This window comes from Symphalangus syndactylus, chromosome 9, assembly GCF_028878055.3.
Source record: "Symphalangus syndactylus isolate Jambi chromosome 9, NHGRI_mSymSyn1-v2.1_pri, whole genome shotgun sequence".
Classification (NCBI taxonomy): domain Eukaryota; kingdom Metazoa; phylum Chordata; class Mammalia; order Primates; family Hylobatidae; genus Symphalangus; species Symphalangus syndactylus.
This window is the reverse complement of record NC_072431.2, coordinates 93,262,072-93,288,921: the sequence shown is the minus strand read 5'-3', so window position 1 is coordinate 93,288,921 and position 26,850 is coordinate 93,262,072. Positions and strand designations below refer to the sequence as shown.

General features: G+C 39.6%; 1 protein-coding gene and 1 non-coding gene across 15 annotated transcripts in view; both read right to left on the bottom strand.

The window, feature by feature from the left end:
• The window catches only part of ELMO1 (engulfment and cell motility 1), a 594,311-nt gene that overhangs the window by 312,181 nt on the left and 255,280 nt on the right, over positions 1-26,850 (bottom strand). The window lies entirely within an intron of this gene.
• LOC129490928 (small nucleolar RNA U13) lies at positions 586-687 on the bottom strand. Its single transcript, XR_008660397.1, has one exon. It is a non-coding gene; the product is annotated as a small nucleolar RNA U13 (small nucleolar RNA).

Genomic DNA, 26,850 nt, shown 5'->3' with positions numbered 1-26,850 from the left:
AGACAGCTACTGCCAAAAATCTAAACATTAACACACAACTTCCCAGTGTCTAGACTCTAATTAAGAGTAAAAAACAAAAGTTAAACATAAAGAAGTTCTCCTGAATAATTAAATATTCCTTGGTCAGGTTTATTTATTTTAAAAATGTTCCAATATGACATTGAAAGGATACGCTGCTCTACTTGGTTGCCTTATTTTCAAGTTTTAAATAATTTTTCTTAACCCATTGGCTATTATTCTACACATTTCAAAAAAAGGAGAATACAGCTATGATTTGAGCCAGTTTCAGTTACAAATACAGATAACTTTCCATTGCTTTTCCTCTTTTCAATTAGAAGGTCATCCTTAAATCAGATTTCTGAATTTCTTACAGTAAAACAAATGTTTGAATTATTAGGGGAAAAAATTTTTTTAATCTGCCACTTAAAATGTGCAAATTGAGTCACTTTAGATGTCTTGAAAAAAATGTATTGTTAATATTTGCGAGCATTCTAACGAAGGGGATAATCACGCTAAGAAATTAAGACATTTCAAAATTTCAAGCTTTTGATTTTTTTTTTTTTTACATTTTCACTTTTCTTCCCATGTCAGATGGGTCACGTGCCGACAACATCACAAGATTTGAGGGAGGCACATGTCACACATGAATGTGAAAACCCAATCATCGCACTTAGGAACCAACAGGAAGAGCTTCTGCTTTTGACTTAGCATTTTGATTTATGAGCACAGTGAACGTCCACAATTCTCATCTGAAACATTAAAAATTCTAGAAATTATATTTAATCATTATCTTTCATTAGCTCTAAAATGTACATTTCTTTTTATTTATTTATTTATTTTTTTGAGACGGAGTCTCACTCTCGTCGCCCAGGCTGGAGTGCAATGGCAGAATCTCGGCTCACTGCAACCTCCGCCTCCCGGGGTTCAAGTGATTCTCCTGCCTCAGCCTCCCGAGTAGCTAGGATTACAAGCGCACGCCACCATGCCCAGCTAATTTTTTTTGTATTTTTAGTAAAGACAGGGTTTCACCATGTTGGCCAGGCTGGTCTCAAACTCCTGACCTCAGGTGATCTACTCACCTCGGCCTCCCAAAGTGCTGGGATTACAGGCATGAGTCACCGCGCCCTGCACAGATGCACATTTCTTTTCGTCTATTACCAATTCTAAATTTGGGTAGAATTTCACGATGAATGGCATCTTTCAATTGCAGTCAGATGGACAGCAGTCGCAAAGCAATTTTCATGTGTGAATACTTAAAAATTCAGCATTGAATTGAATTAGCAGAATGGATCTCAGCAACTGTAATGAAAACCCTGAGATATACCAGAGCAGTTACTAACCCTAGGCACCAAATGGTGGTTGGAAGTGCTGGGATCTGTTCCTCTACATTTCCAGCCCAGCAACAGTCAGAATTGTGTTAACATGACAAAACTGCAGTGGTAAACAGCTTAAGAACTCAGCATCAGTGAACTAACTTATTCTTTCTTTCCTTCTTTCTTTCTTTTTCTTTCTCTCTTTCTCCTTCCTTCCTTGCTTTTTTTTTTTTTGTCAGAGTTTCACTCTGTCACCCAGGCAGGAGTACAGCGGCGCTGTCTCAGCTCACTGCAGTCTCTGCCTCCTGGGTTCAAGCGATTCTTGTGCCTCAGCCTCCCAAGTAGCTGGGATTACAGGCAAGTGCCACCTTGCTGGGCTAATTTTTGTATTTTTAGTAGAGATGGGGTTTCAACATGTTGGACAGACTAGTCTCAAACTCATGGCCTCAAGTGATCTACCCACCTTGGCCTGCCAAAGTGCTGGGATTACAGGTGTGAGCACCATGCCTGGCTGAACTTTCATTTTATAAACTTTTTTTTTCCAGAAACTTTGTAGAAGATGTTAATGCAAAATAAACAAAAAAAAATTATTTTAAAACTATTTCACCAATGTTCTTTATACCACAAAGGGCAAACTGTGTGGCAAAATATAAACACTGAAGTCTTGAGTTGAAAGTGATTCAGAAGACTTAAACTTTCTTGTATAGAAGTTTCAGGAGTAAAACTTATCTGATGTATTTTTTCTTGTATTTTTTATATGTCTATAAGACTGTTAAATGATAAATGCCTATATATCATTAAGTCCAGAAGAGTTCTTTCAATAAATATATTTTTAAAATATATTAGATACACTCAATTCCTTCCTAAGAGATCATTTAAATAATGGGAGGTGCTGGGAAATAGTTTAACTGGCTAGGTTTCTTTTTCTCAGTTGTACATAAAATGTGTATCTACCAATCAGTGGCGTTGTGGACAATAAAATACGGACATAAATATATAGATACAGCAGCAGTATTTAAATATCTGATTTCTAGGTAAACTTGCTATTAGTTAAAAATAATCCATTAGTTCATTCTTGTAACCAGGCCTTTCTATTTTTTTTTTTTTTTTTTGAGACAGAGTCTCGCTCTGTCACCCAGGCTGGAGTGCAGTGGCACAATCTCGGCTCACTGCAAGCTCAGCTTCCCAGGTTCATGCCATTCTCCTGCCTCAGCATCCCAAGTAGCTGGGACTACAGGCACACACCACCATGCCTGGCTAATTTTTTGTATTTTTAGTGGAGACGGGGTTTCACCACGTTAGCCAGGATGGTCTCAATCTCCTGACCTCGTGATCCGCCCGCCTCGGCCTCCCAAAGTGCTGGGATTACAGGCGTGAGCCACCGCGCCCAGCCACCTTTCTCTTCTAATACATTTTAGACTGATGCAAAGCAATAAAGAATCTAGCTTAGAGAGCTACTTATACCCCATCAACTTCTAAATACAATCAGATCCAATCCAAAGACTAAAAATCAACAAAATTCACCATGTTGGGTCTTTTGTTTTTGAATTTTGTACTATTATCTGTTCAATATATAAGTAAAGTTTGTAAAAATATTTTAAAAATAAAAATTTGTCATTTGGAAGAACATAGTTTTGACATTTAAAAGATACAAGCTGGACAATAATAGAAGCTAGGAGTTCTCAGAGCCTCCAATGACTACTCTATAAGAAAATGTTCAAAGACAGAGCTGACTTAGAGTGAGTACACTCTCTGGAGGAAAAGAAAAAGCAATTCCATATGGAGAGTTTTAATTTTAGATGGCTTCTCCTGTCAACTTCATTTCTGTTCCTCCCCTTCGTTGAAATTCGCCGTTCTCAGAAATTCTGTAAAGGGTTGAGGGTGGAGACAGAATTGTCTGTGCTTACATTAAAAAAAAAAAAAAAAAGTCATCTCAAACTGAAGTCCTCTTCTGAGGCACTTAAGATAGTTCAAGAAAAGAAGTTCACTCTCAATATCTAGGAAATGCTCTCTCTGTATTTCTCTGAACATAAGAAAGTCTACGTGAGACATTTCAAGGCATCCCTCATTTCATTTCCTCCCTGCATTCCTATCCAAAAGGCCAAAACACCAAAACTAGTTTATTATTCCTGCTATTCTTTCATAGACTTCATCAGCTGAATGCAGAAAAAGTAAGATTTGCTGTAAATGGAGGAGCTAAGCTGCTATCAGAAGGTACTAATAACCCTGACTAGGATATTAGGGTCTATAGCTAGTGGTCAAAGGGCTTGTCTTAGGCGAGTACATTGCCGACAATACCAGAAATAGAACTCAAGCCAACTACTCGATTTCCAAGTAGTGCATTTATATGTTACGCTGAGAAGGAAAATTGCCATCTTCCTTACAACATTGAAGCTAAAAAAAAATTTGTTCCATGTATAAGTACTGCATGCTTGATACAGCAAACAGAGGTTTCCACTGACTATTTTCATTGAGTCCAAATTTCCTTCACTAGCAGACGGCTCTTACTCATCTCAGCAAGCTCCTAGCAGATTGACTTTCTACTGTGCAAGGAGTAGAAGGCAGCAGGGAACTCGGATCCTGAAACAATGAGAAAATTGAGTTGAGATGGATATGTAAGAACCTTCTGTTATAGTAAACAACGTTCACAAGACTTGACTTTCCTCTTCAACGAAATGTGAAATAGCATTTCCTGTATCTTAATTTAATCTGCCTAATAAAATGTTTATAAATGGATTACATCATCTGCAACTGCACAGAATTTAAGGCAAACTCATTTAACTCTAGAGATGTACTCTTTGGAATTTATATTTAGAGACTATGTGATATCCTGTATTCCCTGTCCTGGCCAGTATGGACCAGCACCTAGGACTGCAGGCCACCTCTTCTTGTTCATGCTACACCATCTTCTGGCCCAAAGTTACCATGTGAGGTTCCAAGAAAAAGGACCATTGAGGGAGTACAAGCCACGTCACAGAAATCCCCATTGATGGAAGGCAGCAATGGAGTGGATGGCCAAAAACTCTTTGAATGTTATTTCAAATCTGCCTTGGATTATATACATTGGACCTATTATAAGGGAATTTATTTCAAATTAAGTAGTGAAGCTACATTGCAAAAGCACAGATAGCTCCTAGTCCACGCTGCTGTTTTTGGGTGAATAACTAAATAAGTGAGCCTGAAGGGGTTTCAGCACAGTGCAAGTTTTCCCTCTCTCTGACCTTCTCCTCCAGCCCCATGGCAGCGTCTTGAGGAGATGTAACTCAAAACATAAACCCAAGGTGAAATTCTTTTTGATCAAAGCCTGTTAAGCTCAAAACTTATGTAGAGAAGAGAAAAGAAATATTTTCGTTTTAAAAGGCCTCTCTTTCCCCTTCAGCCTCTACTGAGAACCATTACCCCAAACCTGAAAGCCCAAAACAGACATTGCCTGCTCGGCCGGCTTTAGTGAGGTTAGACAAAGATAAACCACATGGTGGCGGCTGCCCCAAGCCCCAGCAATTACGAGAATTACTAACTGAATCCATGGCCACATCAGCCCATCTTCTGGTGAAGCTAACGTCATCTGGCTTGTGTCCTGAATAATACCTTAGTGATTATCCGAAGATCACTGATACTCAGCCCTGCTCTCTCTTTGCCCTGAATCTGTCCAATTACCTCATCAAATTCCTTAACATATTAAATGAAACCATGATTGGGGGGTTTAAATCTTTAGTCTTGTGCCCTTCCCCATTCTACCCCAACTTAATTTTATACATCTCAAGCAAATGAGAGCATCCATTCTATGCTTAATACCCTCCCACTTCCTTTTTCCTATAAAGGTGCCCAGCAGTCATCTCACGTTTTTGTTAATCACTACACAACACCAAAGCCAAGAAAAGGATGAGATTCACTGCAACACTCATTCAGGGAGGCAAACCTACTTCACTATGAATCTCTGTTCATTGTGTTTGGGGTTTAGAGAACTCTATTTAGGAGTCTAGTTTAATCACCAAAAATTGAGCCCCCTAAGATTAAAATGTTTTCTGATGATTTCTAAACAGCCGACGCAGGCATTGTGCCTAAAGAGGAAAGGGTCACTTTGCCCCTGGGCTCCTGGACACATCAGCGTGAAGCTTCAGAACTCATCAGCCATCTGTATCGAGCGGCTGAGGATGCATGTCAGAGCTCTTGTAATCTAGCATCCAGCAATTGAGCTTAAGTGTCACTCCTGGCTAGATATCCGGGCATGCCCCGTGCCCACTAGGTCCCATGGGTACAACAAACTCCAGGCACCAGTACCTGATGTTATTCATTGAACGGCACTCACTTTATGATCTGTGGCTGGCACACTGTTAATTACATGACAAGGAGAGGTCAATATCAGGCTAAAATGGAACCCAGCTGTCCCACAACATAATCATGTCCACCTGAGACACTGAGCCGTCACCTTTAAATCACTTGTAAGCACTAGCTTCCATAGCCTCTCTTCTATCAATAAGCCACACCACAAATGCAGTCCCTGAATCCTGCAGTTTTTCAGCATAAAGCGACATTTTCTTAGCACACTCCAAATTTAAAGCCTATTTTCCCAATAAAAGAGGAAAGGGGTTAAGAATGGTAAAAAATCAATGGGGAAGTGAGACCTGAGATGAAGTGGAGGGAACAGAGAGAAAGGTGATATAGAAAAAATGAGTGGGAGGGAAAAAAGGAAGGCGGGAAAAGAAAAGAGAAACAGCATTTGAAACACTCAAAGAGAAAATGACCAGCAGAATAATGAGACAAAGAAGAGGAGTGAAAGAAAAATAGGCTGGGTAGTTTGGTGAGATGAGCATATCCATAGTGTTTGTTCCTTCCAAATTTTGAATATGGGCTTCATAGCAAGCTGTTCACTACTACCAACACCTTGTGCAATGCAAATTAGTCACTACCAAATCTCTTTACATTTGTCTGCAAATTTTCAATGTCCAGTTGGAACGGCATGACAATAGCAACACATCACAGAAGGTATTGTCAGGCTGCAGAGTCAGTCCTCCCCTTAGGACAGCTGAAACCAAACAGCAGTTGAGACGGGCGGCCCACCATGGAGTTACACCCAAGGTCACCTTCCAACAGGTTTCTTAACCCTCTGGGGACACTTGGCTTTCACTCTTTCCCGTGCCCAACTCAAAACCCAACAGGCTGGGCACTGTGGCTCATGCCTATAATCCTAGCACTTTGGGAGGCCAAGGCAGGCAGATTGCCTGAGCTCAGGAGTTCAAGACCAGCCTGGGAAACATGGTGAAACCTCGTCTCTACTAAACATACAAAAAATTAGCTGGGCATGGTGGTGCATGCCTGTAATCCCAGCTACTTGGGAGGCTGAGGCACCAGAATCACTTGAACCCAGGAGGCGGAGGTTGCAGTGAGCCGAGATTGTACCACTGCACTCCAGCCTGGGTGACAGAGTGAGATTCTGTCTCAAAGAAAACAAAACAAAACAAAACAAAACCAAACCAACAAATGACTCGTGATCACTTTAGAATGGACAGTGTCTCTGTTCTCAGTGTATAAGAACATAGTTACTTTTAGTTCCAAGTTGAACTGCAATAGTTGAAAATGATTTTCACAGCAGCATAGGATTCAGATTAGACACAAGAAAGAACTTTCAAGTGATGTTTGGAATGATATACAGGAGATCGTGGCTGGTTCTACAATAGTCTTTGGATATAGCTGAGAATATACTGTCATTTACTAGAGATAATAATTTCAGTATAGCCTACAATGGGCTAGACAAATTAACTTCAGAATGGCCTTTAACGTCTCAACAATTTCCCAAGCTCCCCAAAGACTCATCGAGTATTATACTTTCACTGTCATTTCCTAGAAGAGCTTCCTCAGAATCCTAACAATACTTACACGGAAACGGACTGCTTCCTTATTGTCACCTCCTCCATATGTATTGACAAAGCACTTTCTTATAAATGACAATGTGCTAAAAATAGTCACAAATAAAACAAAACAAAAAGCAAATATAGCCTAACAACCATGAAAGTCTCCAAATATTTTGGTCTATTGCAGTGAGATAACTGAAAAGGAAACAGAAAGCTGTAAGAATAAAAATGCACAATATAATATTGCTTACAAAAATACTAGAACATTGAATGTCCAGTAATTAAAAATATCAAAATATATACAATGCATCAACCCAAAGGAATGAACAGCCATAAAAGTAATTGTGGTATAACACTATGAAAAAGTGCTTGTGAGATAATGCTTCAAGTAAAACATAGAATAATCTCTTCCCTCCTATTACAATTATTTGACCATTTACAAAATGACCAAAAACTGGAAGGAAACAGAAAACAAAAATAACTAACGGATGCACTGTTACAGAAACATGGAACTCATTTTCTTTTATTTCTCTATTACTTTTATGCTGGTATTTGTTGCAGTAAACAAAAGTTAGAAGACAAAGTAAAGAAGGGAAAAGGAAAACACAGTTACAGCTTTTAGACGACTATACAATCAATGTCAGACAATACTGGCATAGACCAATATGGAAGACACAGCTCAATACCTAAGTACAGATATGGTGTAGCCGTTAAAAATGCTTAGGAAGGACTGTAGATGTATCTTTCAGTGGGAAAAGTGACCCAGCAGAAATGGACATTGTATGTTACAAACTAGATAAAAGGTGGGAAGAAGAGTTTCCAGTGGAACTGAAATTAAGAGCTTCAAGAAATTAAAGAAGACCACCTTTCCAATTAGATACTCTCAGAATGAGAACTCTAAACATAGCATGTTCTAGCAGAAGATTGTCAAATAAAGCAAATCTGAGGTTTCATTTTCTGTGCCCTGTCAAGAAAACTTTCTGCTATGAGTGGCTTGTAAAACTCATGATACTCCACTCTGTGTCAATGGTTGCCAAACACATTCACACATAAAGCAAATTATACTAGCAATTAAAAACATCATGAGTACAAGAAAGTACAAAGAAGTGGCATGGGAATAGTGCTTCTTTCAATAGTTCTCAAACTTCAGAGCTAATTAAATTTCTTTGTTTTCCCCAATTGGAAGCATAGTAATTAGTAATATTCAAGTTACAGCACAATAATTTAAAATGTATTCTGAGAATAATTTGAATTAAATCTTAGGAAATAAACAAAAGTGACCTTCCTTCTAAAGACTGACTTTATTTTTAAAACTATTTGTATTTGTTTTCCTCTGTTATGTGTCGCATTTCATTCCTGTCACTCTGTGTTCAAGAGGACACTACTTAAAGATTTCTAATTTAGTGTGTACCTAATGAGACAAAGCTAGAGAGTGACTGCTCCAGCTGCTGGCTGGTCATGGATTGATTAAGGTTTGTGGATTACTCTGGCCCTTCTTTTCCTTGACTCACTGCTTACTATGTGGTATATACGGGGACCTAGAGAGGTCATAGTTGAAAGGAAATTAGATAAAATCTGTATCTATGTTACTCTTTGTATTTGAAGGGGAGGTTTACTTTATAGATTGAAATCAGCTTTCTAAAATATCCACAGATCCATCAAACCGAATAAATGCCCCTCCCCAAAACTCAAGATAGCCAATGCATGATTCAGGAGGGAGTTAGGCACTGGGGAACTTCCTGTGATGGTTAATTGTACATGTCAACTTGCCTGGGCCAAGGAACACCCAGATAGCTGGTGAAGCATTATCTCAGTGTGTCTGTGAGTGTGTTTCTGGGAGACATTAGTAGTATATTGTCCATTTTCACGCTGCTGATAAAGACATACCCAAGACTGGGTAATTTATAAAGAAAAAGAGGTTTAACGGACTCACAGTGCCACGTGGCTGAGGAGGCCTCACAATCACGGCGGAAGGTGAAAGGCATGTCTTACACGACAACAGGCAAGGAGGGAATAAGAACCAAGCAAAGGGAAAACATCTTATAAAACCATCAGATCTCGTAAGACTTATTCACCACCATGAGAATAGCATGGGAGAAACTGCCCCCATGATTCAATTATCTCCCACTGGGTTGTTCCCACAACATATGGGAGTTATGGGAGCTACAATTCGTGAGATTTGGGTGGGGACACAGCCAAACCATATCAATTAGCATTTGAATTGGTGAACTGAGTCATGCAGATGGTTCCCCAGTGTGGATAGTCATCATCCAGTCCACTGAAGGCTCAAATAAACAAACAGGTGGAGGAAGATGGAATTCACTCTCTACCTGACTGCCTGAGCCAGAACACCAGTCTCCTGCCTTTGGTCCTTCTGGTTCTCAGGCCTCTATACCAGCAGCTCTCTGATCTCCGGCTCTCCACTGGCTTCTGTGTGTGTATGTGTGTGTGTGTGTGTGTGTGTGTGTGTGTGTATCTTATTGGTTCTGTTTCTCTGAAGAACCTTGACGAATACACTCACTCAATCACTTCTTTTTCTCTTGCATTATTTCTTCCAATGTATAACATTTTACAAAGTGATACATCCATGTTTTTCAAGTGGAGTTGAAAGGCTGAATAAAGTATTTAGGGTAGAGAAAGCGATGTTCTAAGTTGATATTCTTTCATGGGGATATCTCATATTACACAGATAACCTAAGCAGGTTTTAAGGATTTTGCATGGAAAAAAAACAAGTAACCGATCCACATCATTCCACTTTAAAAAGCAGTATGGTAGTTTCTTTTGCTGTGCAGAAGCTCTTTAGTTTAATTCGATCTCATTTGTCAATTTTGGCTTTTGTTGCCATTGCTTTTGGTGTTTTAGACATGAAGTCCTTGCTCATGCCTATGTCCTGAATGGTACTGCCTAGGTTTTCTTCTAGGGTTTTTATGGTTTTAGGTCTAACATGTAAGTCTTTAATCCATCTTGAATTAATTTTTGTATAAGGTGTAAGGAAGGGATCTAGTTTCAGCTTTCTACATATGGCTAGCCAGTTTTCCCAGTACCACTTATTAAATAGGGAATCCTTTCCCCATTGCTTGTTTTTGTCAGGTTTGTCAAAGATCAGATAATTGTAGATATGTGGCATTATTTCCGAGGGCTCTGTTCTGTCCCATTGATCTATGTCTCTGTTTTGGTACCAGTAACATGTTGTTTTGGTTACTGTAGTCTTGTAGTATGTTTGAAGTACCATCTCACACCTGTTAGAATGGCCATCATTAAAGAGTCAGGAAACAACACGTGCTGGAGAGGATGTGGAGAAATAGGAACACTTTTACACTGTTGGTGGGACTGTAAACTAGTTCAACCATTGTGGAAGTCAGTGTGGGGGTTCCTCAGGGATCTAGAACTAGAAATACCATTTGACCCAGCCATCCCATTACTGGGTATATACCCAAAGGACTATAAATCATGCTGCTATAAAGACGCATGTACACGTATGTTTATTGCGGCACTATTCACAATAGCAAAGACTTGGAACCAACCCAAATGTCCAACAATGATAGACTGGATTAAGAAAATGTGCCACATATACACCACAGAATACTATGCAGCCATAAAAAATGATGAGTTCATGTCCTTTGTAGGGACATGGATGAAACTGGAAACCATCATTCTCAGTAAACTATCGCAAGGACAAAAAATCAAACACCGCATGTTCTCACTCATAGGTGGGAATTGAACAATGAGAACACATGGACACAGGAAGGGGAACATCACACTCCGGGGACTGTTGTGGGATGGGGGGAGGGGGGAGGGATAGCATTAGGAGATATACCTAATGCTAAATAACGAGTTAATGGGTGCAGCACACCAACATGGCACATGGATACATATGTAACAAACCTGCACATTGTGCACATGTACCCTAAAACTTAAAGTATAATAGTAATAAAAAAAAGAAAAAAAGAAAAATAAAATAAAATAAAATAAAAAGCAGTATGGACCAGGTGTGGTGCTCACACCTACAATCCCAGCACTTTGGGAGGCTAAGGTAGGATAATTGCTTGAGCCCAGGAGTTCGAGACCAGCCTGGGCAACATGGAAAACCCCCATCCCTGGCTGGGCGCGGTGGCTCACGCCTGTAATCCCAGCACTCTGGGAAGCCAAGGAGGGTGGATCAACTGACATCAGGAGTTCAAGACCAGCCTGGCTATGGTGAAACCCCATCTCTACTAAAAATACAAAAAATTAGCCGGGCGTGGTGGTGCACGCCTGCAATCCCAGCTACTCGGGAGGCTGAGACAGGAGAATCGCTTGAACCCAGGAGGCAGAGGTTGCAGTGAGCCGAGATCACACCATTGCACACCCGCCTGGGCAACAAGAGTGAAACTCTGTCTCAAAACAAAAAGAAAAAGAAAAACAAGCAAACAAACAAACAAATAAAAACACCCAAAACCCCATCTCTTCAAAACAAAAAGAAAAAATTAGCCAGGCATGGTGGCACCTGTAGTCCCAGCTACTCAGGAGGCTGAGGTGGGAGGATTGCCTGAGCCCAGGAGGCAGAGGTTGCAGTAAGCTGAGATCACGCCATTACACTCCAGCCTGGGCAACAAAGCCAGACCCTGTCTCAAAAAAAATTTTTAATTAAAAAAAAAAAAAAACAGTATTAGCCACCATAGAAAGATATTTAAAATCACACAATAGAAGAGAATAAAAATTGTAAAAGTCAGGAGAGACGTACCTCCTCATACGATGTGACAAAGACAGCTTGCCTCTGTAAGGTTCTCTCCAAAAACCTATACCCCAGTCTAACCATGAGAAATATGAGACAAACCCAAGTTGAAGAACCGTCTACAAAACACATGACCAGACTTGCTAGGAAATATCAAGGCCATTAAAAATAAGGAAAGACTGAGAAGCTGTCGCAGGTCGAACGAGACTATGACAACTAAATGCTACCTGGGATCTGAGGAAAGAAAAGGACATCAGGGAAAAACCTGGTGAAATCCTAAAACACTCTGCTGTTTGGTTAACAGGATCACACACTGTTAATATTTGGTTTTGATAAATATACTTTGTGTAAGACATAATGTGTATGATATTAGCATTGCTGGAAGCCAGGTAAAGGGAACAGGGTAACACTCTATACTATGGTTGCGACAGTTCAGTCAACCCCAAATTATTTCCAAATTGATAGCTTAAGAAAAAAAGGCAACAGATAATTTTTTTCTTAGAGGGAACAGACTGGCGAGGGGAATTTTGTTCATGTGGCTTAAAAGTAATTCAAATTTAATCTGAATGTTTGCATATAGCTCTTTTTGTTTTTTTTGAGATGGAGTCTCACACTGTCACCCAGGCTGGAGTGCACTGGCGTGATCTTGGCTCACTGCAGCCTCCGCCTCCAGGGTTCAAGTGATTCTCCCACCTCAGCCTCCCAAGTATCTGTGATTACAGGGGCTCGCCACCATGACTGGCTAATTTTTTGTATTTTTAGTAGAGACGGGATTTCACTCTGTTGGCCAGGCTGGTCTCGACCTCCTGACCTTGTGATCTGCCTGCCTCGGCCTCCCAAAGTGCTGGGATTACAGGCCTGAGCCACCGAGCCCAGCCTTGCATATAGCTCTTTCAACTTTAAAAACGAAAGGCAAAATATTTTATTTAGGAAAAGCTGAATTATCAAATACATGTGAATGGGGAAAGAGGAACAAAGACTTGGGCAAGGCTGGCTACATGGATGAGAGAAAACAGTAGAAAGGCAGAATCACTTCCTTGGATCTGCTGCTAAGATAAGCTGTAAATGAATAATAATGTACACAAACGAAATCAGCAACATATCAAAATTGAGATTGTCAGTTTATTCTCAAGGTAGCAAGGTGCTTTTGCTTGGCAGAGGGAAGTTACACAGCGAGGTAAAGAAAAGAATTCATCCTTCTAGGCAAAGTGTGCAGGAGCCCAGTAGGCAGCCAGGGGAATTTTTCACAATGCCATAGAAGACTGACTTAATTATTTTAAGGATTTACATTGTAAATTGTCATTTTCTCACTCAGCATCTGACAAGTGAATGAACATATAGCAAATTCCATTTGGCCACACAATATGAAAGAATGATTTTAACCCAAAGGGCTGCACAATGTGCTTCTACATCACCGTCTTCCAGTCTTGAAGTCATAAACCTCCCATTCTATGACACCCGAAACTATAGGAATAGCAGCAGATTTTCCATGGTCTTCAGGAAACTGACCCTCATATCACTATAGCCCACAGAACTGGGACAGCTTTACAATGTAAGGCTGAAAAATGCCATCTCTGCGTCATCACTGGTTTTTGTAGGGGTAACAGGATAATCAACGCTCCTACGTGTAGCATGTGGAAATCAGGATCCATTTTCACTTGGGAGGGAGATGATATATAAGAACTTGAATCTAATCATGAAAAGCATTAGCCAAATCCAAATTGAGAGAGAAGATGCACAAAATCATGGTCTGTATTCTCCCAGAAATGCCAAGGTCAAAGAACACACAGAAAGGCAAAGCACTATTCCAGATCAAATGAGAGCAAAAACAAAGACAGCTAAATCCGCACAGGATGGAGGACTGCATCGTCTAGGAAAGAAAAAGTGTAAAGAAAATTTGATGAAATTTGAGTCACGACTGTGGATTAGATAATAGAATTGTATGAATGTTACATTTTCAGGTTTTATAATTGTACTATAGGGCCATATTAGGAAATACGTACCTACTAAGTATTTAGTGCTAAAGGGACACGATGTCTTCATCATGCTCTGAAGTGTTTTTTTGGGGAAAAATACGTGTATACACACACACATGCACATATGCACACACACATGCACACACACACACACACATGCACACATACACAGAGAGAAAGAGAGAAAGCAAACACCAGGAAGAAAATGAGGCAAAACGTCAACAGTGAATATATCTGGCAGAAGGTTATGCAGAGTTCTTCGTACAATTCTTGTAATTTTTTCCTAGGTTAAAATCATATCAAAATAGAAACTCAGAAAAATAATGATTTTTGGAACTAGACAGTGGGTGATTGTGCAATATTATAAATGTACTAAATGAAATGTCTACTTTAACATGTTGAATTTTATGTTATGTGAATTTTACCTCAGTAAGAATAAAAATAATAACAAGAGTCCCAAGAGACTCTCCATAATTCCAGGGGCCACAGTTGCCTGGACTCAAAATGGGGACAAGTGACAGGCATAAAGTGTTAGATGGCAAACCATCAGCATGCCCAGTGGCTACAAGGCAGCCTCCCTACAACAGGGGTCAATTTTTTGTCCTGAGAACCATCTTTGAACCTACTCCAAGCCTCTACTTATCCCAGATCCAGGCTAAGTCACTGAGAAGGAGGATGCCCGCCTCACCCCTGCAGGGTGGGGTTACACCACACCTACCCTCTCTGTGGGCTACTCTTCACATTTTAATTAAATCATGGAGCATTTCCTGAGGCAGCTCTGTCTTGTATTTTCAGATTGGATGGCCTTTGAGCATCCCTGTATAAGCCAAGACTTTTGACAGAAATGCAATCCTAGTGACAGAAACAAGAGGCCAATTTATATGAAATTGAACTGGCAGATACATATAAAGACCATTATACACAGGACATAATACCACGTTCCACAAGTAAAGAAATTCTCAATAAATATTTGTCGAAAAAAGAAAGCAGGAATGTATTGCAACCCTCATATCACAGATGAGTATGTGATGCTCAGAGAGGTTAAGTATTTTGCCCAGGGTCACACAGCTAATAAGTGCCTAAACTGAGGTTTGATTGCAGGTCAGCTGACTAAAGTCAGTACTTTGAACAATGGCCTCTGATTACTACCATGTTTCTTCGAGAAAATATGGTGTAACTTACAGTTGCAACAGGCATTGCTGAGTACTGCATCCCTGGCAAAGGAAATAGTTATTTTCTCAGTAGAGAAAAGAACACAGAATACACATAAAACACCTGCTTATAAAGTACCAAATATTTCAAATGTGTATGCCAACATATAAGCTGTATTTCCTCCCTCCAATTGCCCCCCTCTCAAATAAGAAAAAAAAAATTAAAAACACATTTACATCCGTTTTGCCCAAACTTGGATCAGACTTGGAAGGTAAGAGGTGACCAGCTAAGGGATGGGGTTTGGTGTGAGCTTCCCACCGCCCCGAGGCTCCTAAGTCCAAAGGCATGGGAAGGTGCTGCCCCCTGGTGACGACATGAGGTAATCAGCTCAGCACAGTGAAAACTAGAGCTTCACATCCTCTCAGAGTTTGGTAACATCGGTAGAGTTTTATACACTGGCAGATACGGTAGGGCAGATTTCTAAGCAATCACTGTAACAATCACAATCCCACCCCATTCACTTGCACTTAAATGCGCTCTTGAGGCAGGGAGAGAAAATGGCAGCGGAACAGCTCTCAGCACATATAAGGTGGGAAAAGGCTAAAAATGACAACATAGGAAGATCATGAGTGCTCTTGTGCTCTCTCTCCTTTTTTTTTTTTTTTTGAGACGGAGTCTCGCTTGGTTGCCCAGGCTGGAGTGCAGTGGCACGATCGGTCTCTCTCTCCTTCTTTCTCCCTTTCTCTCTCTCTCCCTCCCCCTCCTCTCTCTCCCTCTCTCTCTCCCTTGACAAGCACTTTTTCATTTGCATTCCTGAGTTCCCTTAACCTTTTACTTAGAGAGGTGCAGTATGGTTTAGAGTAAATAAATTTAAAAAGTCCAGAGGCTTGGGAATGATACAAATATCGCTGAATTCTGGTGTCCCTTCTTACCCCATGTGAAACTCTGGGCAGCTTACTTAACCTCAGTATAGTATTTTTAGATATAAAACCAGGGACAAAACACCCATTTCACCAGTTAGCTGCAAGAAGAGTGTGTCAAACATGGTGGAGGGGCCCTCATAGGTGGTAAGTATACAATGTTTAGTTCCTCTTTCCCTCTAGGCTGGCACTCCATAACGATGGCTCATACCTTTGCTATGCTTTTTTTTTTTTTTTCTGGGGAAACCCTATAAAAATGTCAAAAAGGACTAACACATGGAAGCTAGGTTTGAAATGCAGAGACCAGCCTGCATGGAGTCAAAGTGATTGGTGTGTTGATACACTAGAACAATTTTAAATGGAAATATTTTAGGAGCAGACATCCTAAAAACTGCCCAGAAGGCCTAATGAAGGAAGGGAAGCTGCTGAAGAGGAGGATGATCTGGCACAGAAGGAGGAAGGAGGAGGAAAAACAGGTCTATTGAGAGTGAGCAACACGTTCATTTTCACAGCAACGAAATACATCAAACAAAAATAAACCCGGCTGTAAAGAAAAACAGTAAACATTCTGCCAGTGTACGTAGTAAATAACATTGTTTCAGTAATTAGTGTCATTTTTTATAAACTGCCCCTAAAGCATTTACAATAAGGATGTGACAATGAGGAGGAAGAGGCAGGGGGAGAGGAGGAGGGACCCAGAGCCCCACAGCTTTATTTGTTCATGCACTACACATGAATCCAACTTTTATCAGGGAAAGAGATAAGAAAGGCCTAGAAAAGCTGGCCTCCTGTTACTCAGGACTCAGCAGAGGAGAGAGAGAAATAAGGAGGTAAACTGGAATTTTCTCTATAAAGCACAACAGCACAGATGTGCTCACAACAGGACAGAAGTAGAAGGAAAGAGGGAAGGGTCACAGTCTATGTCCCCCAACTCCCTCAACTTTCTCACTTCACTAAGTACATTCCAGACTTACTATTTTTTTTTCTCAAGTCCAGAGAGAATACGGTTTAGAAGATGAAAAGGTGGATAGAATTGTCCTATCTGCCTCTATTTCACTGGTAAAAGTATAATAAAAGAAAGGCAAAATACCTTATCTTTACCCTTATATAATAATAGCGTACATTTATAAAAGATCTATTATATATTATTACATACAACTTCAGAAATTTTATTTTTTGTTTCTAGAATTTCCATTTGGTTGCTTCCTACTGTTTCCATTTCTCTACCAACACCTCTAATATCTCTGCTAAGATTCTCATTCATTGAAAACATGGTTTGTTTTTCTCATTGGGGATAGTTATTACAGTCGTTTTTGAACCTTTTGTCTGTTAGTTTCAACATTTGGTTCATCTGAGAGCTGGAGCTGATTGATTTTCTTTTGTCCTCATTCTCCACGATCTTGGAATTTTGGGTTCTTTTCCAGATATTATCAGTGTTAGGTGGTGAAGATTCTGGATTCTGTTTTTTCTCCAATGAGTGTTGCTTTCTTTGTTTTAGCAGATAGTTCTCTTGTCTGTGCACAAACTGCAAACTGTTTCTAGGGCTACAAGTCTGGTCTTAGTGAGATCTTCTGTCCATAGCTAGGTTGCTTTGAGTAGGCTCCATGCATGTGTGGTTCAGAGTCAGAGATGTGGGGAGACACGGTTTAGGGGTACCCTCTCTGGCTACCTTTGTGGCCTGGCTCCAGGCACTAATGCAACAACTGAAGACACTTGTTGATATGGGCTCCTGTAATTGCTCTACACGGTCAAGGCCAAAAATGAATATGTTGACTGGAAAGCCATACTTTCCAGAGGATAAAATTATTGCAAGCCAAGGGTTAAAACATCCATTTAAATCAAACTGCTTTGGCTAAAACCTTTTACTATGTTTATGAAGTCCATCACGGCATGGTGGCTCACACCTATAATCCTAGCACTTTGGAAAGCAGAGGTGGGCAGATTGCTTGAGCCTGGGAGTTTGAGATTGGCCTGGGTAATATAGCAAAACTCCGTCTCTACCTCCCAAAAAAGACAAAAATTAGCCGTAGTGTGGTGGCATGTTATTCAGGAGGCTGAGGTGGGAGGATCACTTGACCCCAGGAAGGTGAGTCTGCAGTAAGCCATGATCATGCCACTGCACGCCAGCTGGGACAAAAAAGTGAGACCCTGTCTCAAAAGAAAAAGAAAAAAGTCCATCACAAATTACTTCATTGCTATCCTTTCTTCTCTTGTTCTACATTTTTGACTAATCTTCATATCTATTAAATAGGAAGTCATAATTTATAATGAGTCTGTCTATTATAACTAGACGGACAAATAGAGTGTAGGCTAATGTAAAATATTTTGCATTTCCTCTCCCATCATGTCATTAAAAACTGTCTTAAAGAGTGGAGTTATTTTGAATCAAATATGATAGCCTAATGGCAAAGGATCTATGGATTAAGTTGAATTTGTGGTCAATCCTTATTCTTAGCAGAGCAGCAGCTAGCTAGAGTTTTAAATTAGAAACCACTTCTATGCTTTTCAAAGATATTACAATAGAATTTGATACTGAGCCCAGAATATTTAATAGGGAGATCTAAGTAGTATCATTTATAGAGATGAAAGCTTTAATATTACTCATTCTTTCCATGTACTACTTGTTAAAATAACACTGTACTTTCATTTTCATAAAGTAAATAAATACTCCTGAAAAAAATAATAAATATTTATGTAATATCTGAGTTCCAAGCAAAAGTCCACTGTCTGGGCAGGGGCTTGTAGTGGGCATGGTAAACCCACTCAGATCACCCTAGATTCAAGCTTTTGTTGGAGAAACAGCACTGTATATATATACATACCATACATATAATGTGGAAGGACCACATAACCCTGGACGTGACTGATTGTGCCAACGTGGTTACGTGGCTCAAGCCAGACAAGATTTTTGATCCAGAAAATTTGAAGTACACTTCTTAGGGATCATTTCTATAGGTCTATTTATAATAGCATACAAAAGAATGAAAAAGGAATAAATTTAAAAGATAAAGTACAAAATTTATATTCTGAAAACTGCTACACAACACTGTAGAAAGAAATTAAAGATGACCTAAATAAATCAATGGGCATCCCATGTTCATGAATTAGAAGGCTTTATATTGTTAAGCTGGGATGGCAATGTTCCTCCTAAATTGATCTACAGATTCAATACAATCCCTATCAGTAACTCAGCTGACTTCTGTGTAGAAATTAACAAGACAATCCTGAAATTCATGTGGAAATTCAAGAGACCCTCCATAGCCAAAATAATCTTGAAAAAGAACAAATTTGGAGAACACACACTTTCTGATTTCAAAACTTACTACAAAGTTTCCATAATCAAGACAGCATGGACTTGACATAAGAATAAACATATAGCAATGGAACAGTATTAAGAATCCAGAAATAAGCCTTCACATTTATAGTCAATTGATTTTTGACAAAAGTGTCAAGAAAATTCAATGAAGAGAGACCAGTTTTCAGCAAATGATGCTAGGAAAACGAGATATCCACATGCAGAAATGAAGTTGGACCCCTTCCTTATGCCATACACAATTAACTCAAAATGGATCAAAGAACTAAATATAAGGGTGAAAATTATAAAACTATTAGAAGAAAATGTAGGTAAACATCCTTATGACCTGGAATTGAACAATGATTTCTTAGTTATGACACCAAAGGCATAAGCAATAAAAATAAAAAACAAACTAGATATATATCAAAATAAAAATCAAATTTAGAAACTTTTATGCTTCAAAAGACACTCTCAAGAAAGTGAGAGGGCAATCCACAGAATGTGAGAAAGTTTTTGCAAGTCATATCTGATAAAGGACTTGTATCTAGAACATACAGAACTATTACAACTCAATGATTAAAAGATGAACAGCCCAATTAACAAACAAGCAAAGGATATGAACAGACATTTCCCCAAAGAAGTTATAAAAATGACCAATAAGCACAAGAAAAGATGCTCAAATATTATTAGCCATCTGGTAAATGCAACTCAATACCACAATGAGATACCACTTCCCTCCCATTCCCTCCCATCAGCAAAAAGTCAGATAATAACAAGTGTTGATGAGGACCTGAAAACATTGAAATCTTCATAAGTTACTGGTGAGCATATACATTGGTGCAAGCACTTTGGAAAAGTCTGGCATTTCCTCAAATGGTTAAACATAGAGTGAGTATGTGGTACAATCATTGTGCTTTTCAGTATAGAACAAAGAGAAATGCAAACATACACCCACATAAAAACTTGTACAGAAGTGTTCATAGCAGCTTTAGTCATCATAACTAAAACTAGAAACAACTCAAATGCTCATCAACTGATAAACAGATAAATAAAATGTGGGATGTGTGTGTGTGAGAGAATAAAATCAGACAATAAAAAGAAACAAAGAACGGATACATGAGACTACATAGATGAACCTTGAAAACATCATGCTAAGTGAAAGAAGCCAGTAACAAAAGACTACGTATTGTATGATTTCATTTATATGAAACGTCCAGAATAGACAAATCTATAGACAGCGTAGACTAATGGTTGCCTGGGGCTGGGGAAGATGAGCAGATTGGGGTGACAGCTAATGGGTCTTGCTGGGATAATGAAAATGCTCTAAAACTGACTTTGGTGATGGCCGTACAACCCTGTAAACATACTAAAAGCACCCAAACTGTCCATTTTAAATGAGTGAATTATATGGTCTATAAATTATACATCAACAAAACTGTTAAAACATGAGTTATGTTCTCAGTTTTACAAATTTTGTAAAAGTGATTAAATAAAACTTCCCAATTCACCCCATTCTTCTAATAACATATTACGCTTTTAGTGTACAGCATTTAATAACTTTGTTTACTATAGATATTACTATAACCAGTTTTTTATTATCAGTCATCTACTCCAAATGAATTCTGATAGTAAAGAAAAATGACCATGCAGGTAAACTATAGTAAACTGTATTACTTTATATACAAGGCCACAGGTGCACTGAAATGTGATAATTTGACTATTTCAATTAAAGAATTGCCTTAGCATTTTTGTGTAGACTAAAACTGTTAAGCACTTGAATTCACAGTGACTGAGACAGCACAGTTTTTAAAATAATAACAACACAAGGCCATTCTTCAAGGGAACTCCCTGAATATCCCATTTCTAGAAATTTCTATCCCAGCCCAAACTGGGGCATCTGAAGGACTCCAGTTAGTCAATGCCAGTAGGCCTTATTTGTCTAATCATTTCTATTACCTTGTGACAAGAATCTCCATTCACAGAGTTTAGAAAAAGCAGTGGAGGGGGGGGGGTACATTAAAATCTTGTCTTCAATGGCAATCATAATCACTTTTACTGCGGTTCAGAAATTACAAAGTTCACACACTATGTCTTCTTGATCTCTAATAACTTTTTAAAGAGAGGAGTTTAAAAGCACCATTATCACTCTGCAAATAAATTAGCTGAGGTTCAAAAAATAATGATTTGACCAAAACCAATCAAGAAGAGCTGCAGAAAACAGAGCCCCAATCCTTAGGTTCCAAATGACACTTACTGATGAGATGTTTTTGTAGAACTGGATTACTCCACTATCCTTCATTACATGAAGTTGTACCTTACAGTCATTTATTCAAAGCGGGGGCTAGTCCTTAACATACAGACTGTGCTTCTTGTTACACACACACACACACACACACACACAAACACACAACACACACACTCACAGGCCACTGGAGGAAGGTAAAAATAATAATAAAAAATAATAATAACTAAGAGCAAAAGGAGACTATAATAGGGAGATAGGAAATGTGGCTGTGGGGATCTAGAGAAAAGGCGTCTTAAGAGTTTGTTTTGAAACCATAAAATTAGTAAAGATAAAAGAAAATCTTTAGACTTATGAAACGGCCTAGGCGTTAGAAACAGCCGCTTTCTAAGACTAATGGTAAGGGTATAAATTGTCACTGGTTCTGGAATATTTTGTAACATGCATGGAAATCTTTAAAAACACAACCCAAGGACCACTAAATCTTGCTGCGGATTAGGGTATGAAATGCCTGGATGTGTCCCCCCCAGTCAACCCCATGACTGAGCCTTCCATGACGAGCTTCTATGAGAATATGCAGTAAAGACAAGTTTCATCATTGCTGCAGCTCAGCTCATGTGTTTCTGAGATTTTCATTAACTTTTTGACAATAACTGTTTCAGTCCTCCTGCTGAATTATATTTATGTTATAAAATATGCCCAAGGAACTGCGCTTCTAGCGATTAAGCTGTAGGTATATTTGCTGTGGCACTGTATATAATAATTTTTAAACTGGTAACAACATATACATTCAAAAATAAGAAATTGTTTAAAAGAATTTGGTAATTGTGTATGGAACACCATACTTTTAATCATGATGTTTGAATGTTTATGTACATGAAAGATTCAAACTGCATTGCCATGGGACAAAAGGAATTTAAAAACTATATATGATGGACAGACAGTGCAGGCATAACATACATCCTTGGAAGAATCAGACTTTCAACCTCCATCAACAGATGGAGATTCTAATGTGAACATGAGCAGGGAAGAAATGAATCCTTTTGAGAAACACTGGTTTCTGTAAGGCATTCCGAAGGAGATCCCCGTGAATTATGCAAAGAAGACATTTGCTTTAACTCTGAAGCTAATGAAAAATGAGTGTGTATAACATATGCTATATAACTGACGAAAGACACAGGGGAGTTTATGGGAACCCACGGGCAGAGATAATGAATACTGAGACCTCTGGGAAGGAGAGAAGGCCACTCTCTTGGGGCTACATGGGTATGTAACTGTGGTTATTCAAAGACATGAGCTCTAACTCTCTCCATGAAATCAGATTGTTACCTAGCTTAGGCAATGATCTCCCAAAAGAATGAGAGACACATTTCCAGGGAAGAATTCAGGGAATCTTGCATAATAAGTTGTTGCTAAAACTTGAAAAACAAAAAAAATAAAATAAATGGCAGCAGATTTTTGTGGAACAAATCAAGTACCTATTCACCACATCATGCGATAATTTATAAAGCCTATGTCAGTCCCAAGCCACGATGCTGAATCAAATATTATCATCCTACATTTTTATCTAAAAAATGATATTATCAGTTGGTTTTTATGGATGCACCAGAATGTAAACCTCTAGAAAACCCTGAAGAATCTGTGTGGTTAAACAATCCTGGACTATGAAAAGCTCTACAAACCATGTCAAATCAGATTTCTAGGGACACTTTATTATTTTGTCCCTACTAAAAAAAAAAAAAGAAGAAATGATATTTAGCAGAAATTCTTATACTGAATGAAAGAACAGCAGCAAAGGCTCTTTATCAATGGGTCAATATTTATAAACCACAATGCAAGTGATAAAAAGTTTAGGAAGACATAAAATGAACATTATGCTGATAGGCTACTGATTATTAAAAAATTACTTTGCTTCAGGGCAACACGTTTCATTTGTTCTGCAGGTTGCATGTATGTTAATCTCCATGGATACTAATAGTAATAATTATTTAATAATCCCAGACTAATGTGGAGAGAAGTCTCAACATGCTTTCTACAGGGATATGTTTTTTAATCTAAGTTTTGTACCTAAAACATGTAGAAAGAAAATCTTTCATTACGGTCTGTCAGATGAAGCTAAGCATATACCAAGGTGACATCATAAACTATCTTATTCTAGGTTTTCACATAGAAATGTTATTTTATTTATTTATTTGTTTAGAGACAGAGTCTCACTCTGTTGCCCAGGCTGGAGTGCAGTAGCGTGATCTTGGCTCACTGCAACCTCCGCCTCCAGGGTTCAAGTGATTCTCCTGCCTTAGCCTCTCCAGTAGCTGGGATTACAGGCGCCCTGCCCATCACACCTGGCTAACTTTTGTATTTTTAGTAGAGATGAGGTTTCACCATGTTGGCCAGGCTGGTCTCAAACTCCTAACCTCAGGTCATCTGCCCACATCAGCCTCCCAAAGTGCTGGGATTACAGGCGTGAGCCACTGCACCCAGCCAGAAATTTTCTTTTAAAAATTCATTTTGAAAAAAACTTCAAAAACCTATATGATCACATTTTCATGAAAGCATACTGACTTACACAAGCATAGAAAATATCTGGAAAGGCCGGGCATGGTGGCTCAAGCCTGTAATCCCAGCACTTTGGGAGGCGGAGGCAGCTGGATCACGAGGTCAGGAGATCGAGACTATCCTGGCTAACACGGTGAAACCCCGTGTCTACTAAAAATACAAAAAATTAGCCGGGTGTGGTGGTGGGCGCCTGTGGTCCCAGCTACTCGGGAGGCTGAGGCAGGAGAATGGCATGAACCTGGGAGGCAGAGCTTGCAGTGAGCCGAGACCGCGCCACTGCACTCCAGCCTGGGTAACAGAGCGAGACTCCGTCTCAGGAAAAAAAAAAGAAAAGAAAAGAAAATATCTGGAAAGATATATATCAAAACTATAACAATGTTTTATTTACATATGTAGAAATGTGGCTTATTTTTATATAAGTGATTCTGATTACCTACATTTCCGAATTCTCTGTGGTAAGCCCATCCTGCTTTCAGAATTAGAATAGTTTTTTAAAAAACCAGCTAAATCAAAGTATTTAGAAAAAACAAACAAAAATCTACCTCATGGAAATAAGGAGGTACTTAAAAATAGAAGGTACAAATAAATATCAAAAATAATTGTGTCAAAAATGTTCTTGTATTTTGACCCAAGAATCTAACAATCTGTTCTAAGGAAATAATCCTCAATGTGGACAAACAGTTATTCACATATGTTCATGGAACCCCTTCTTGTAAAAAAAAATCATAAATATATAGGAGAATGTTTAGATAAATTTTGGTTCAACCAGTTAATAAAATGTTATCTGGCCTCAGCCAAGCACGGTGGCTCACGCCTGTAATCCCAGCACTTTGGGAGGCCAGGGCAAGTGGATCACGAGGTCAGGAGATCAAGATAATCCTGGCCAACATGGTCAAACCCCGTCTCTGCTAAAAACACAAAAATTAGCTGGGCGTGGTGCCACGAACCTGTAATCCCAGCTACTCAGGAGGCTGAGCCAGGAGAATTGCATGAACCCGGGAGTTGGAGGTTGCAGTGAGCCAAGATCGCACCAGTGACTACAGCCTGGATGAAAGAGGGAGACTCCATCACACACACACACAAAAAATGTTATCTGGCCTCTGCACGTGATGTTTATCAAGGTGTACTGAGGACACATGGAAATGTTAGGAAATCAAACACAGAGGTCAGTCTCCGCTGTGTAAAGGACAGAGTTCACAGAAGAAGAAGAAAGATGCTAACAGTAGCAGTGTTTGCCTGTGGAAGGTGGGACTATGAGTGATTTCTTGTGTGTGTGTTTTTCACAATTTCCTCTCCCAAGTTTTCACCATAGGGATGTGTCACATTGATTAGCAGAAAGAAATACTGGTAAAAAGTGGGCCAAAATCGGGGCCAGGTGCAGTTGCTCATGCCTGTAATCCCAGCACTTCGGGAGGCCGAGGCGGGTGGATCATGAAGTCAAGGGATCGAGACCATCTTGGCCAACATGGTGAAATCCCGTCTCTGCTAAAGACACAAAAATTAGCTGGATGTGGTGGTGCGCGCCTGTAGTTCCAGCTACTCGGGAGGCTGATGCAGGAGAATCACTTGAACCCGGGAGGAGGAGGTTGCAGTGAGCCGAGATCATGCCACTGAACTCCAGCCTAGCAACAGGGCAAAACTCCACCTCAAAAAAAAGCTGGGCCGGGCGCAGTGGTTCACACCTATAATCCAGCAATTTGAGAGGCCAAGGCAGGCAGCTCACTTAAAGTCAGGAGTTCGAGACCAGCCTGGGCAACATGGAGAAGCCCCATCTCTACAAAAACTACAAAAATTAGCCAGGAATGGTGGTGCATTCCCGTAATCCCAGCTACTCAGAAGGCTAAGGTGGGAGGATAGCTTGAGCCTGGGAGGCAGAGGTTGCAGTGAGCCAAGATTGCACCACTGCACTCCAGCCTAGGTGACAGAACGAGACTCTGTCTCAAAAAATAAATATATATATGTGTGTATATATATATATGATATAGATATTTATATATAGATACATGTTTACATGATATATATTTATATATCGATACATATATATTTTATATATTATATATAGTTTATACATAGATATATATTATATATATAGGAGATATATATATATATATATTTAAAGAGTGGAAAGAAAAAGTTCATGAAATCAAAATACAAAACAAAACATTGCAGATGTGTGCTCAGACCCAAAAATGGAATTTTTGTGAGGGATCTGAAGAATTCAACCTGATAATTACCCCTTCGCTGGGTTTGTATTACCTTGTAAAGTAAAAAATGCTGAGGACTTCGTGAGTACTTTGACCACTTCCCCCCTGGATTCTTGGTGAGAGGGGAGGCTCAAAGAGGCCAAGCTGACTCAAAACCCCCGTACCAGGTGGGGCTACGCTGCCCAACCCGCACAGTGATTGCATCTAACCAAGGCCCCCTGGCTCTCTATGATCTGCCTAATATTTTCCCAGAACTCTCCTTTAAGATGGAGGTAATTTTTTCTAACATGTAAACTGAATAAGAACAAAAAGCCATTATATAAGCCGAGATGGAGGTAAGGCAGCATGGAGCGGTCACCCCTCGGGTTAAGGATGTGCTCTGCCAGGGGTTATCAGAGAGTGACACGGAGGCTGCAGTCACCACTCGGGGGGCTCCCTGCAGGAGCTTAGAGGCACAGCCTCCTTGGTAACCGGCAGCCTTCCGCAGCACACTCATACTCAGCACTAAAAATAAGGCAGCACTATCTATACAGTGTGAGTCACTAGGAAACGGCGAAAATAGGACTGCACCAATGGCCTGCTACGGGAAGAGTATCAATTGTGTTTCCCAGCTCTTACAAACAAA